Source organism: Macrobrachium rosenbergii, chromosome 23 (assembly GCF_040412425.1).
Source record: "Macrobrachium rosenbergii isolate ZJJX-2024 chromosome 23, ASM4041242v1, whole genome shotgun sequence".
Lineage (NCBI taxonomy): Eukaryota > Metazoa > Arthropoda > Malacostraca > Decapoda > Palaemonidae > Macrobrachium > Macrobrachium rosenbergii.
In genome coordinates this window covers 43,027,407-43,041,968 of record NC_089763.1, presented here as the reverse complement: position 1 = coordinate 43,041,968, position 14,562 = coordinate 43,027,407, and the positions used below count along the sequence as shown (strand labels likewise).

The 14,562-nt window shown below is 37.6% G+C and overlaps 1 protein-coding gene and 1 pseudogene across 1 annotated transcript in view; one reads left to right on the top strand and one right to left on the bottom strand.

The window, feature by feature from the left end:
- The window catches only part of LOC136851567 (relaxin receptor 2-like), a 352,585-nt pseudogene extending 347,031 nt beyond the window's left edge, over window positions 1-5,554 (bottom strand).
- A 3,905-nt stretch (window positions 5,555-9,459) lies between these two features.
- Window positions 9,460-14,562, top strand: part of Sec6 (Exocyst complex component Sec6) — a 40,341-nt gene continuing 35,238 nt past the window's right edge. Inside the window, exon 1 of the mRNA XM_067125824.1 lies at window positions 9,460-10,333. The gene's annotated coding sequence lies outside the window, so the exon portion shown is untranslated. The remainder of the gene's footprint in view (window positions 10,334-14,562) is intronic.

Here is a 14,562-nt window from a genome sequence, read left to right as displayed (position 1 = left end):
AAAAACAATATTAATTGTCAAGGTCCAAAGAAAGGTTGGACCTTGCGTAGTAGTAGTAGTAGTAGTAGTAGTAGTAGTAGTAGTAGTAGTAGTAGTAGTAGTAGTAGTAGTAGTAGTAGTAGTAACGGTATTATGCTTAGTTACTACATATAGAACCCGATAGTGTATTTATAATAATAAATAATAATAATAATAATAATAATAATAATAATAATATCTTTTATTTCAGCTCAGGGCCATTTACATGGAACATGCAAATACAATACACACAATTTAGATAGATAACATTTTGATAAAAATAGTAATCGGCAGTATCCACACAGTTGCTGAATAAGTAGAAAAAATAGAATTCATAATAATGGTTATAACAGTAATTATATGGAGAATAATAGTAATATATATATATATATATATATATATATATATATATATATATATATATTAAAAATGATAATAATTAAAAATAATAATGCAGACGATTAATTTCCAGCTAGGGACCTTACTTAGGTGGCTATAGAAGTTAGGTCCAGAAGGCTAAATACGAAGACTGTAAATAACAAAACTCTGCACTGATATTTATCGCAGTAATAATATAAAAGCAACCTTATTAAATGTAAATATAGAACCCTACTGAAAGAATATACAGCCATACTATGAAACTATTTATGGAGACCATATAAAAAAAAAAAAAAGAAATTCGCCGATGACCATAGACGATACCAGGCCAATTACCTGAAATAACTCTCCGGCCGGCTAATGAAGAGTTAGAGGAATTTATTTCTGGTGACAGAAATCCATTTCTCGCTATAATGTGGTTCGGATTCCACAATAAGCTGTAGGTCCCGTTGCTAAGTAACCAATTGGTTCTTAGCCACGTAAAATAAGTCTAATCCTTCGGGCCAGCCCTAGGAGAGCTGTTAATCACCTCAGTGGTCTGGTAAAACTAAGGTATACTTTTTTTTTTAACCTGAAATAACTTCGACAATGACCCTGATGGTAGTAACGCACGATATGTTAAAATCAATCAAACATGAAATGGCTTTGTTACATAGCAAATGTTTCATCTTTCTAATATCTGTCAATTGTTTCTGATGAATTTATTTGTTGAACTGCGTACTATTTTGCTTTAGGCCTAGTTTACCAATACTTCTCTTCTCTTATCTTTGATTTCCTCTCTCTTTCCAATTTTCTATAAGCAAATTACAAATAATCTCAATACCGCAAAACAAAATTTCAGCTTCTACTCCCAAAGTACGGAGAGAGAGAGAGAGAGAGAGAGAGAGAGAGAGAGAGAGAGAGAGAGAGAGAGAGAGAGAGAGAGAGAGATGAGAAAGTTGATTAAATTTTGGAGCACTCTTAACACGCTCCAAGTTATTATAGTCCCCTGATTAAAACTTTCCTCTTCGGGGAAAGAACGGAAGAGTGCATCGAAGACCCAGAGAATAAGAATGGGCGAGAGTTTTACCAAAGGTAAGTTACACCACTTTCCTGAAAGCGAAGCATTGAAATTCAATCTCCTGGTTCTCGGTTTTGAGTTCCCCTGCCTGTATTAGCCTCCATTCCAGGAGTTTTTCTCCTCAGAACTGATTAGCAAAGAAAGAGCTTCTTGAAAACATAGGTGAATTGTAGTTTTGTGCTCGGATAAACACTATACCTGCATATATACGCATGCGCATGTTTGAAACACAGGCTAAGCGGGAACGATAGCAATCTCAAAGCAACGACGTCCATGTGTTTGGTTTGGGGGATTTGCATTGTAAGAGATAAAAACTTACGAGAGAGAGAGAGAGAGAGAGAGAGAGAGAGAGAGAGAGAGAGAGAGAGAGAGAGAGAGAGAGAGAGATTTTTGAAACATAAAAGTAGTGATGACCTCAGATTAGGGTTAGTATGATTTGAAATCTGAACTTCTCGTGCGGAAAAGTTCGGGGGATTATAATTTAGTCATGAATATACGCTGGGTCAGTCAGAGAGAGAGAGAGAGAGAGAGAGAGAGAGAGAGAGAGAGAGAGAGAGAGAGAGAGAGAGAGAGAGAGAGAGTTGCGTAGATACTCTTGATGGAATAGAGCTTAAAAAAGGAGTCTTGAAAACACCCAAGCTCGTCCCTGGCATTAAATCGTAATTCAAAACATTTATAGTAAAACGAAAACGCATCACAGTTATAAGCCAACGATGCATTTTAGTGTTGTGTTGTTGCCACTGTATATTAAATAAGATTCAGTGCGACAGATGGGCTTGGATGTTTTTAAGCCTCCTTATATAAACATTTAAGTATTAAACAAAGAAGCTAATGATTAAAATAACCCAGTATTAGGCCTACAATTTATTTTCAAGACGACTGAAATGGAATTTTCTATTTTTCGTCCACAATATCTCTGCCCATGTCTACATAAAAAAGTAATACCATGTATGTGGAGCATTGTCAATGAAGAAATCTATATATATTTTTTCATTTCGATCCCAAGACCCTCCTACATCGTTCCCATAAAAGCAAAACTTTCGTCGAAACTGCAAGTATGTGTATGTTGTTGATGGGACGGGAGAGGCCAGTGACGCATAAAACTGACTTTTGTTTGTCCATGCCTTATAAAACTGTAATTGTCACTCGCACCAGAGTTTTAAGAAAAAAAAATTGACCTTCATCGACTGAAGGGATTCTAAAGTCCATCTTTGTTCAGTATTCTAATGTGGAGCCCTCACAAACGCTGATGAGTTGTGTGCAAACTGCTAACATGAAGCTAGAGGTTTTACACTGAAATAATTTCTTTATTAGTTCTGCTTACTCTTACTCTCTCTCTCTCTGCATTCCGCATTTGTTATTTACAAAGTTATCTCATATTTTTCGTTACATTTTTTGTCCTTTGCTACAACGTCTCTCTCTCTCTCTCTACTTCTTACATTCAACATCATCTGCCACAAAATCACAACTGACAGTGTTAAATTCATACCTAATTGTTCCACCGCCTATGACAAGCTAAGAAAGAACACAAAGAGGCTAAACAAATAAACAGAACAAGAGCAACAACCCAACCTGCCAGTATTGGTAAAAAAACAACAACAACAACAACAAGCAAGTTGTAAAACCAAGCCAAGTGTCTTTACTTTATGTGCTCTCCAGTATCATTACCAGATCATTGGTCATGTCTCCAGGCAACTTACAATGGCGTTCCCATTCTCCATACAATCTTACCACATACGCATAGCCACTTTACCCAGGACACTGCAAATGCACGAAATTTTTTAATATCTTAAATGGTGGTTCCAAAACCCCAGGGGGATAGCATTCACTCATCATTTACAGTAATGCTTGTTTACTCTTTGCTTATTGATTTTTTAATTATTCACTAAGGCTGTTGAATCAGTTAATTGTGAACACCATACAAGGTATGGCACTCAGTGAAAATGACATTTGTTTTGGCAAAGGGCCATTAGAACTTTCTTACCAGACACTAGAAGCGTATACAGGAAGGGGAGGAGGAGAAAGAATGAAAAGTACATTGGAAATTATCAAAGTTTCCCATGTCCATTCCCGAAATATCAAGACAATAAAAACAAACAATGACCTCAAGAGCTGATATAGGGGTATCCAATTAAGAATTATGGAGCCATCAACCCGCAAGTTAAAACAACAATGACTTACTAATTCTTAAGGTCTAGTGTTGCAGAACCAGCGAACAAACTTATCACAAGACTACTAAGTATCAATTAATTCTAGCTCAAGGAGGCATTTCAAACAACTCAAATCAAACAAGCATACAATAGAAAAACGGATCATTTCTTTCGCCAATGAAAATCTACGGTTTCAAAGCCTCAAGATGCAGTAACGAACAGATTAGCGTATCTCGACAGCTGAATTACAGTGTAACCGATGGGAAACTGATACAGAGATTCGCATTATATATGGGCTGTCAGAGAACGTAAAAACCGATGGAATTAAGTTGGCTTCATGCAGTTAACAAGTTTATTACTGTATTTCTGATGTTTATGAAAAGAAACTTTAATTCACACTACAAATTTGCGAACATCGGTTCTGTTCAACTGACTTTTTAGGAATTTCAAACAATACAACTGATTTAGATCACAAATAATAATAAGATAAATTGCTTTAATTTATTATCAAGTGAGCGTAACGAGTGACAAAGATTTGTCCGAGTGTACTAGGGTTGAATTGCAACCAGAAACACCACAATACAGTAGAGCAATTGCAACAACGCATGATTTCACAAGTCTGTTGTTTCAAGGGTTGTAAGTTTACTTTGGAATTAGTGCCCTGTACTGAAGTCTAATAAGGTGAGTTTTTGGTTATACATTTTCTTTATTTTAACCTACAACAACTTAATCAATAAACTAACACTCCTGGCCTTGGACAAATGGCCTCCATACGGGAATTTTTTATGGCTAGAACTTTCCAAGTAACAGATAACATTGTAAAATACCATGCTTGTATCATCAAATAAACGACCCTACCCAAAAATCATATTTATCTTCACTATTGTAAGTTGTCTTTATACTTTTACTTATTCTCCATTGCAAATTGAATTCTCATGAGATGGTCTGGTTTGGTTTTACCCTGACCTGTCTTCCTCCCCACTTGGCTCTCAATCTTACGTCTTCAACATTAGCGATGCCTCTGTGTCTTGCATTAAATGTTTACTAATTTTCCTTGTTTCCTAATAATGTGTTTTTGGTTGTGTTTCTCTTTCACCACTGTCTTTGTTTCTGCTAGCTAGTCTAATAAAGTCTGTTCGCCTAAACCTTGCAGGCTATTAACGAGCAAGAATATGAAGCTTGGACAAGGTCATGTGTAGGCCCATGTTCTTTTTTTATTTATTATTTTAGCCTTCTTTTAAGCACAGTTTCATTCCTAACACATGAACATTATATTTTAAAGAGGATGCTTACTATATCACCTTTAAGAGTAACGTTCTCATGTGTAAAACAAGAAAAATAGCCTTTAGGGTAATAATACAAGAAAAAACTTTGGACAAGTGTATGCCCGCTTATTTGCAAACTTTTCCGCAAAATTTCATTTCCAAATAAATCCAGTTTTTCTGTCAGCAATGTTGCCTTTACTTATGTTAGAACAGTAACTTTCTCATACTTACTGAAGAAAGGAAGTCTAAGCTAGCCTGTCATGTCTGTTTACATGAGAAATGATAAGTTTTACATCAGTTTCAAGATCGCGAATAATCGAGCCTGTGCCCCGAAAATTCCTTTTCAGGTCTAAATTTTCAACTAAATATGGATGGAGTAACAGTGTGATGTCACTCCAAGAACCCGTTTGATCTAGCAACCTAGACTCGAGTTCCCTTTCTAGTTATCACATAAAAATTCTAACCACGCGTTACTGACCTAACCTTACCTTATCAACGTAATTACCTAGCCTTATACGTAATGTTACCAACAAAGTCACATTCTTCCTTACCTTACTCAAAGTCACTTAGGTCGCAGTGATCTGGTTCCAGACTTTTTCTTTCTTGATCGAACACGTCTACTTTAGGGTCATAAGTAACGCTTCTAACTTGTTCGCACGGCTCAGAGACATCCGCTAAAGGCCTGTGGGAAATTCTGTATCACTCAGTGGGAAGATTGAAAGAATGTACACCATAAATTACAAGGGTAATTCCTTCCACTGAATGTTCTCAGGTAAAAAGGTTGATAGTAAAGGACGGGTTGTCGAGCACACAATTCTTCCGTGCCCATAACGTGTTTTCAGACTTGTGCCAGAAAGTCCAAAGTATTAATAAAGTGCTTGGTAAATCTCAGTAAATAAATTCTGGTAAGGTAAATTTTAGTTCAATTAGCCTAAAAGGGACTCAAAGTAAATTAAACTAAGGCCATAAGAATTCCAGGCAAGTTCAGTTAAGCCAAGGGATTCAAGTAAGTTTTGACCAGGTTAAAGTCAAGTTAAGGCAAATTACTAAGGGATTCAGAGCCGATGAAACACGGTTTTTCGGCAACACCTTTTTATCAAAGCATCGGATAAAGGTAAAAGTTGGCAAGTGTATATTTAACCCTACCTAAATTTTGCAAGTATTATTTAGTACCTAAGTTCAATAGTTCTGGTAATTACCAGAGTAAAAGTGAGTTTCCTATGCCAGAGCCATCAAAGTAGCAGGTAAGGGTTTTGAACACAATAATGACGTTAACCTATGACGTTATAAGGCTCTACCCACATTGAAGAGTTGTTTACATATGGTGAAAACGTCTCTGCACTGTGGCTCTGCCCACTTGCTGATGACATATTCACTAATTAATATTAGTACCCATCCTAGGTTTCAGCGATATCAGTGATGGCGAGCATTCTCAATAATTTTATTATTATTATTATTATTATTATTATTATTATGTTGTGGAGGTTTCATTGCAACTTCCAAAGCAGTTATTGGGACTAAGTTGTTAACTTAGAATTCTTCCATTTTCTTGATGTTCGTATTGTTTCTACTTTACAAATAATTCAGTGTATGTAATTCATCCACATAATGAACCAGTCTATAGTTAATTTGTTAGATCTACATCTATTCAGGGCGTGAATACAAAAAGACCATCTGTTTTGGTTTACCTCAAGTTTCGACACTATAGCCCTCTATTTGCAGCAAGTCAGGAGCGGTCACTAGAAGTAGAATTCAAATGAAAAGCAATGATACCTCATTTCCCTCAATTGTTAGAGGTGTAAAGGTCAACGCCATTTGTTTATTTCAGTTGATGTAACCCACTGCTATTTTTCTTTGTTTTTTTATTTATGTCATACAGCAACCTAAACAGCGCTCGTATAACCTACTCGCTGCAAATGAAAGGTAATGGTAGGAGTCAAGATTCTGAGGGCAAGCTATTATTTACCTACTTAATATCAATCAAATGTAACCCGACTTATATTGATATCCATGGAAAGGAAAATATATTGGAATCAGTTCGAATGAGGAACATATTGTTATAATCACTGTTTTAATAAATATGTTTTAGATATACAAATAAAACGTCTAACACTATACATAATTTATTTACAAAATGTCTTCATCGTCACTCTCGAGGAAGAGGTCAGGATTGTCTAACAACAGCTCCTACCGACACTTTTGTGGTGGCCAAGTAACTATTACCCACTATAGAAATAATTACCCATTCACGCTATAGTAAATCTTGCCACGGATCTTCTCGCTTGTATACAAAGTGGCAAGCTGTAGCACAAATGCAGTCATTCAACCACGGGGACAATTCCATATCCTGCTGGCCATTATCGAATCTGTTGAAGCCTAGACTGTAAGCATATCGATTCACCGCCTACATGGTAGATGGGCGTAGCCTCATGACGTCATATTGCGTTTACGTAACGAATTGTTTTAGGATCCTTGTCTGTGATTTTCTCGGTTCCGGCATAGGCGACTTCATTTTACTATATAAATATCAAAGCTATCGAACATAGGTACTAAATAATACTTGCAAAAAATAGGTAGGGGTATAAAATATACACTTGCCAACTTTCACCTTTATCCGATGCTTTGGTAGAAAGTTTTTGCCGAAAAACCGTGTTTCATCGGCTCTGAATCCCTTAGTAACAAAATTAATGATAAATATGCAGGCAGGCCTAATTTTGGCTAAATATTCTACTACACCCATGTTATGTAAATCTACTCCATGTAGTTATGTAAATCTAAACAAAATTGTTCAGTCTAAGCCTATGCACACTTCATTCTCAAAAGCTTCAGTATTATAACAGCCTAATTAAGTAAACACCTCTAGAAGTAAATAAAGTAAGGGAAACCGTTAGTCGCGTCTTTAAAACAAGTGAGTAAAACGTTAATTGACGAAACTGCTTCCTACAGAGTTTAGGCCAAAGGCAATGCACTGGGACCTATGAGGTCATTCAGCGATGGCACGGAAATTGAGAGTAAGAGGTTTGAGAGGTGTAACAGGAGGAAAGCCTCGCAGTTACACTTTGAAATAATTGTTAGGAGAGGGTGGAAAGCAAGATGGAAGAAGGATAAGAAGTGAGGTACAGTAAAAGGAACGAAAGGGATTGCAGCTAGGGGCCAAAGGGATGCTGCAAAGAACCTTTAATAATGCCTACAGTGCACCCTGTAGGAAGCACGAAACTGCTTCCTATCGAACGACTGTAAGTCAAGTTGCCTAACCGAAACAATGGTGGCCTAATCTAGGAATCATATATCAACCTGCATTAAAGTTGGCCTAAAGTTTAAGCATACTGATCGTAATTTACCCCCTAACCTGAAACAAATCCAACCTATTTGGTTGGTAAAAACAACTGGCCTCTAGTTATGTTCTGGAAATACAGTTATAGGTTGATAAAATTAAAGCCACTTACCAACACGTGTTCCAACGACTAAGGGAACAGAAGGCTACTTCAATTCTTTGGTTGTGTCACGACAGATAAGGATTTGGAAAGGATATGGGGGCTAGGATACGTAAAACAAGGAAAAGGAGGGCATACGATCCAAATCTCTTACGTGTTGTCAAGTTTATAGCACTGCACTCAACAAATTAAACTTTGAAGTCGAAGTATCTGACTACCATGAAAGCTGACTTCGTTGTAGCGCCAAAAAACGTGATGGCAGTCGCCGCAACTGTCGATCCAGATCCGCGGAAAAAAATTGCCAGGTAAACGGTTCTTTATCACTTACTAAATAATTTCTTTACTTATTTGAAAGAACAGTTAAATCTTTACATTTACTAAATTAATCTAATAGTATTGGTGAAAGTAATCAAATTTTAAATGCTAAGTAAAAATAATCAAAGTATATGAAATGCGTAAGAATTCTGCTAGGCTCCTTATTGAATAAACACTTGACGAAAACTCTGTGTGGTTTACTAGTTTCCTTTGATTGTAATCTTTAGTAGTACACGTCAGACACCTCCTCTTTAACCTTCACGTCAGCAAGATTTCCATAATAATGAAAATAGTATTGAATAGGAATGATACTCTGATTCTTTAAACTTTTCAGTGGTATCTTTGTTTTTCCAATCTTTCCTCTGCTCCTCTTTGGGATTGTTGAATGTAGCTTCATATACATTCAGTCTTTTTCGAAGGAAAAGCAAACAATATAACTTCAATTTGTAGCCTAGAGTGTGTTGTCTATTTTACGAACTGAGCTTCCACATAAGCATTAGGTATCTTCAGAATAAAATGAACTTTGAAGCTAAAGGGCAGATACACGGGGATATTTATAGCAAAAGGAATGAATGATTTAATTTAGATTTTTTCGAGGAGAGGCGAGTGGCTATTGCTGGGTCCTCCCCCGCCTGTGAGATTTGTTTCGTACTACCAAGGTCTAAACTCTGAAGTGTTTTTTAGGCCTCGTTTACTGCTGTGATGAAATCACTGATGTCGGTAGCGATGTCAGAGCCTTTAAGAAACAGAACTGAGGAAATTGCACAGAATCCATCACACCATTAGTAATGTTTGAGCAACCAATATAAACCGTTCTCTCTATTGGGGACTAACAGCCTAGTCAGTATCTTGGAAAGAACGATTCAGTGCTCATAACAAAACCAAGACTAAGTATGGTATATTTGGCAGAAAATTTTAATGAAAACAATAGACATGACCTTGTGATCTATTCAAGGAAGAAGGCACCTTCGGATATTCATTTGGCTACAAGAAAATAGTCGTTAAAGTGGAATATGTTCAGAAACTCTTTTAAAAGACCCATTAAAAACTCGTAAAACATATGAAAGAGGCAGTGAAGATAAAAACTCTTGTCTGCGTGATGGCTAGATTCTAGAACGCTATAATGAGCGTAGGACGAACTGAATGGTTCTTGTAGATAAATATATAAAACGTAAACTAAAACAACAATGTAACTACATTTTGCTCTGCTCCTTTTTCTAAATGATAATGCCGTCACAGAAATGTTTGCGAAGCGATCTGTTAGCAATCAGGCACCATAAACAGTGTTTATCATTGGTACCCAACTGAAACAGGATTCAAACCTAACGTTAATATGTTTAGATTTAATGGATGAGCGGGATTCCCATATTAGCTACATTTCTACATCATAAATACTTAAAAGAATAAAAATCATTAAAGTACTTTTGATTTAATTGCCTACGTGCCAACACTAATGATAACAAATGATGTTTTGACTTGTCATTCGTAATCATAAACAAACGTGCCTGTTTAACCCTTGTATAATGGAACGCGCTCACAGCTGATCATCGTCACTTGTAGTGGGAGTGTCAACATTAAAGTGTCAAAAGTATCTCGTGATATTGTAATTATGTACTTGTTACCGTAGGCAATTGGGCCTAGGCTGCGAAAACGGGTCACACTTCTGAAAGGGAAATTCAATTTCAATTAGTCTGTCCAGCAGAACACCTGAAGGTAAGTAGACATAACTTGTAGGCCAAGGAAAAGTTACGGTAGCCTAGGGTGGGCGGTATTATTTTATAAGTTGCCAATACACGATATGAAATTGTAACCTATATTTTTGAAAAAAGCCCTTCATTCTCGTTATATTGAGCCCCATAAACACTGTGTGTAAATGATAAATAAAAATTAATCAAATTACGACTTATAAGGTAGGACAACACTAGCCCCCCACCTCCATAGCTAATACAGCAAAATTGTAACTAGTAAACACCCTTATGGTACTTTAGGTTGGTATCTTTAGGTTATTTTGGTATTTCTAAGTAATAGCTCCCCACGGACTGTATGGAACGGTTCTGTGAACACAAAAGTCATGAGGGAGCCATATGTTCAAGAAGGGATAGCTAAGGAAATCTGTTATAAAAGGAGCCATACTAATCTAATGTACCCTAACCTAACCTAAACTGGTAGGCCATGTTACTTAGCCGAGGGGCTCCCCAGTAAAGGAAACCCCTTTTTACCAAAAGTTCCCCCTATAACACTGTGCATGCGCGATAGCATTCCAGGATGCCCAGCATACAAAAGCGTAATCATTTCTGAGGTTAATTATAGGTTAATTACAGTCGACCGGCAAAAAATAATGGTAAATTCTTCATAAGCAACCAAAATACTATAGGAAAAGTCAATTTTAAAGGAAATGCTCGACATGGAGCTAATGCTTAGTTCTACCGTTCTTTTAGTGCCCTATCATTTCCTAGCCATTTTTGCATGAAAAATCCAAAATGGTTTTTCATGCTAAAATGGCTGGCTGGAGTCTTATTGATGGTATTTCTAAACAAGAGCTCCGCATGGACTATTACCTTGGAAATTGATTTTTCCTATACTTTTAGTGTTGTTTATTGTCGGTCAATTATTATTAACCTCATATCTACCCAACATGGTCGAGGACCCTTTGGGAACGCGGGGTTTTGGAAACATTGGGGGAAAGACTGGACCACCCTGTTGTTGCTATGGAATGGTTCCGTGCATTCGCAAGTCATCAGGGAGCCATGTGTTCAAGAAGGGATTCGCTAAGGAAACCTATTATAAAAGGAACTATATTAACGTAACGTACCTTAACCTAACCTAACGTAGCCTAGCAGGCCGTACTACTTAGATGAGGGGCAGACCCTGGTGAAGGAATCTCCACTTTTTACCAAAAGCTCCCCTATAACACTGCGCATGCACGATAGCATTCCAGGATGGCCAGCATACAACTTCTGTGGTTAATTACAGGCTAATTACAGTTGACCGACAAAAAATAATGGTAAATTTTTAGTAAGCAACCAAAATACTTAAGGAAAAATCTGTTTCCAAAGTAATACCCGATGCGGAGCTCTTGCTTAGTTCTACCGTATTTATTGGCAACTTATAAGATTTTACCGACCAGGCTGTGTTTGCCATGTGGGGAACTTTTAGCCCATAGCTTAAGCCCATTAAAGTAAGGTTGCTTTTATAAGGGGGTATAAGTATATTTTCAATGATGTATTTTGGCTTAGATCTATGAGGGTGAAGCTCCAATCTTGGTGTTAGGCTAGGTAAGAGCTCTAGAGGTGTAGAAATGTATTTGAATGGGATCTGGCTTGCCCCTCAGCCGATAAATGTATGATGTCTGAGGTAAGCTTAGGTAAAGGTAGGTCTGGTTAGAGGTAAAACTGAAGACTATTACCGTGGCCTGGTTCCACACCTTTGCCAGCGTGAATATTTACCTCCTTTTGTACCATATATCTTTATGTCTTTTGTTTATGTTCATATCTTTCGTTTATGATTATGACGTTTTTCATCTTTTTTCATGTGTCTACATTCATCCCAAAGAGGCTGGTACTAAAATGGTTCTCATATTGCACATGAACTGGTAATTGCAGAACCAAAGAAGCATGGTAGTTAGTCCTTCTGAAATGCCTTTTACAGTTAAGTGTTAGCCTAGGCCAGGCCAAGTGACCCTTCTCTCTACATTGACTCCCACTGTAAGCCTGAACAGGTACTTGAACAATGATGAAACATAATTGTTCCTACAAGAATACAAACCATTGCCTTTTAATCTAAGCTGATGTACAGTAGCTTAGAATTAGTCTCTGTACTAACTGGCAATGGTTGTTGAAAGCTAGGTAACATTGTGATTAAGTGGTGGCAGCAAGGTGGATGACTGGCTACTGCTGACTCACTTGTCAGTAACCTGCCACCTTTTAGTTTTCTGTAAATGAAAACTGTGCTGGCTTTGTCCATCTCTCTTCACTTTTTTCTGTCTGCCCTCGGATCTTAAAAACTACCGAGGCTAGAGGGCTACAAACTGGTATGTAGATCATCCACCCTACAATCATCAAACATACCATCATCAAACATCAAATTGCAGCTGTGTAGCCTCAGTAATTTTATTTTATTTAAGGTTAAAGTTAGCCATAATCGTGCTTTTGGCAGTGATATAGGATAGGCCACCACTGGGCTGTGGTTAAAGTTGCATGGGCCGCGGCTCATACAGCATTATGCTGAGACCACCGAAAGATAGATCTGTTTTCGGTGGCCTTGATTATATGCTGTAGCGGCTGTACAGAAAACTCAATTGCGACGAAGAAACTTCGTCACATTTTTTACTTGTTCTTTGCTGTAGTCAAGTTAAGACATCTCCATTTTATGTGCTGTTATGGTTCTTGACAGGATTATGGAGCATGACATTTGAGAGTATAACATCTTTATTGTTGTCATGGTTGTGATTTAGGGTGTCAGGGTCACTAGAACAATAATTATAATCATATTTATTTCGCTAGTGGAAACCTGTATGCCAGACCAAATAGGAGGTTACAGAAGTTGCCATTCCCTTGTCGCTATTGTGACTTAGAATGACATTTCTAGGTTGATACTCAGCTTCCAGTGAGTTGACAATAGTCTTATACATAAAAGGCAGTGGTTTGTATTTCTGTAGGTAGAAATAAGAAAGCTGGAAGTAATGTGAATATTTCCTAGGTATACAAACCAGAACCTATCATCATATTCCTATCTTAATCACCACATGTTGTCTTGTCTTTGATGTTGAAGAGAAAGTTCTCAAGTGACCACAGCACTGTTGTTGAACTCAGTTTCGTTGATAGTTTAAACTCGAGGGTATGCTCTGGTGGTGAGACCATTGTTTTTTTACTGCTGTGGTCTCCACTTGCGTGTTGTGTTTTGGGACAGGTACACAGTCTGATAGAGATTCTTAACAGGAAGGTAAGTCCTTCTTGTAAACAGTGTCAAGAACCATGGACTCAGTTACTGTGGCCTCCTCCTAGGCAGCACCATGGCTTGACCTATGGTTGAACATGCTGCTGACTTTGCTGTCACTGGTATCTCTTGTGTAGATGAGATGGCAAAATTCCTGAGGTTCATGGTATTGGGAGGGCAGATTTTGACTTTCATCTCACACCAGAATACTAATTTGGCAAACTTTTTCTTGAGATATGTTTGTGTGTCTGTGCCCTTTTCTAGACAGGTTTTGGCTGTCCAGTCCTAGTAGAATGGATTGGTCTTTGATTCTCCTTAATTCTTTCAAAAATTAAAGTTGACGCAGCCATAGAGAAGAGGTGTCTCCTTTCTCGTGAAAGGGCCAGAAGTCCTCCCAGCTCTTTCAAGGCCCCCCCCCCTCCCCTTCCAAAATGAAGGAGAAGCAAGGATAGTTAAGGGAGGAGAACACTTAAGGTAAGCTTTCTTCCTCACCAGCTGCTGCTGATCCCATTCCTGGCCTACCCTCCAGGATTACACAAAGCTGTTACCCTGTTGGCAGAGGTTAGGGAGATACTAGAGAGGAGTGTGCTAAATGTCATAGTTGACCTATCCTGGGCTTTTACAGTTGACTTCTCCTGGTGAAGAAGTCAACTGGAGGAGTTGGAGGCTGATCATTGTTGCCTCTGTTGGATGAGTTTGTGATACAGACTTGATTCGAAGGAAACAACTTGTTCTTTGATGGATTCCATCAGAGGGGGTTATGCACCAGATATCCCACAGGATCTTTGATTAAGATATCTACAAGGGAACTGATACAACCAAAAAGTGATTGAAAAACAAAAATCAGAGACAAAAATTTAACTCAAATTTCATAGTTCAGAAAGATAACAAATTCTGTATGGAAAAAGTATAGAAAGAATTTGCCAGGAAAGCAGTCTACATTAGTATAACATGTCTCCTGTATTTATTGCAGAGACTGTGTGGAATTTTTGTTTACACATGTTACT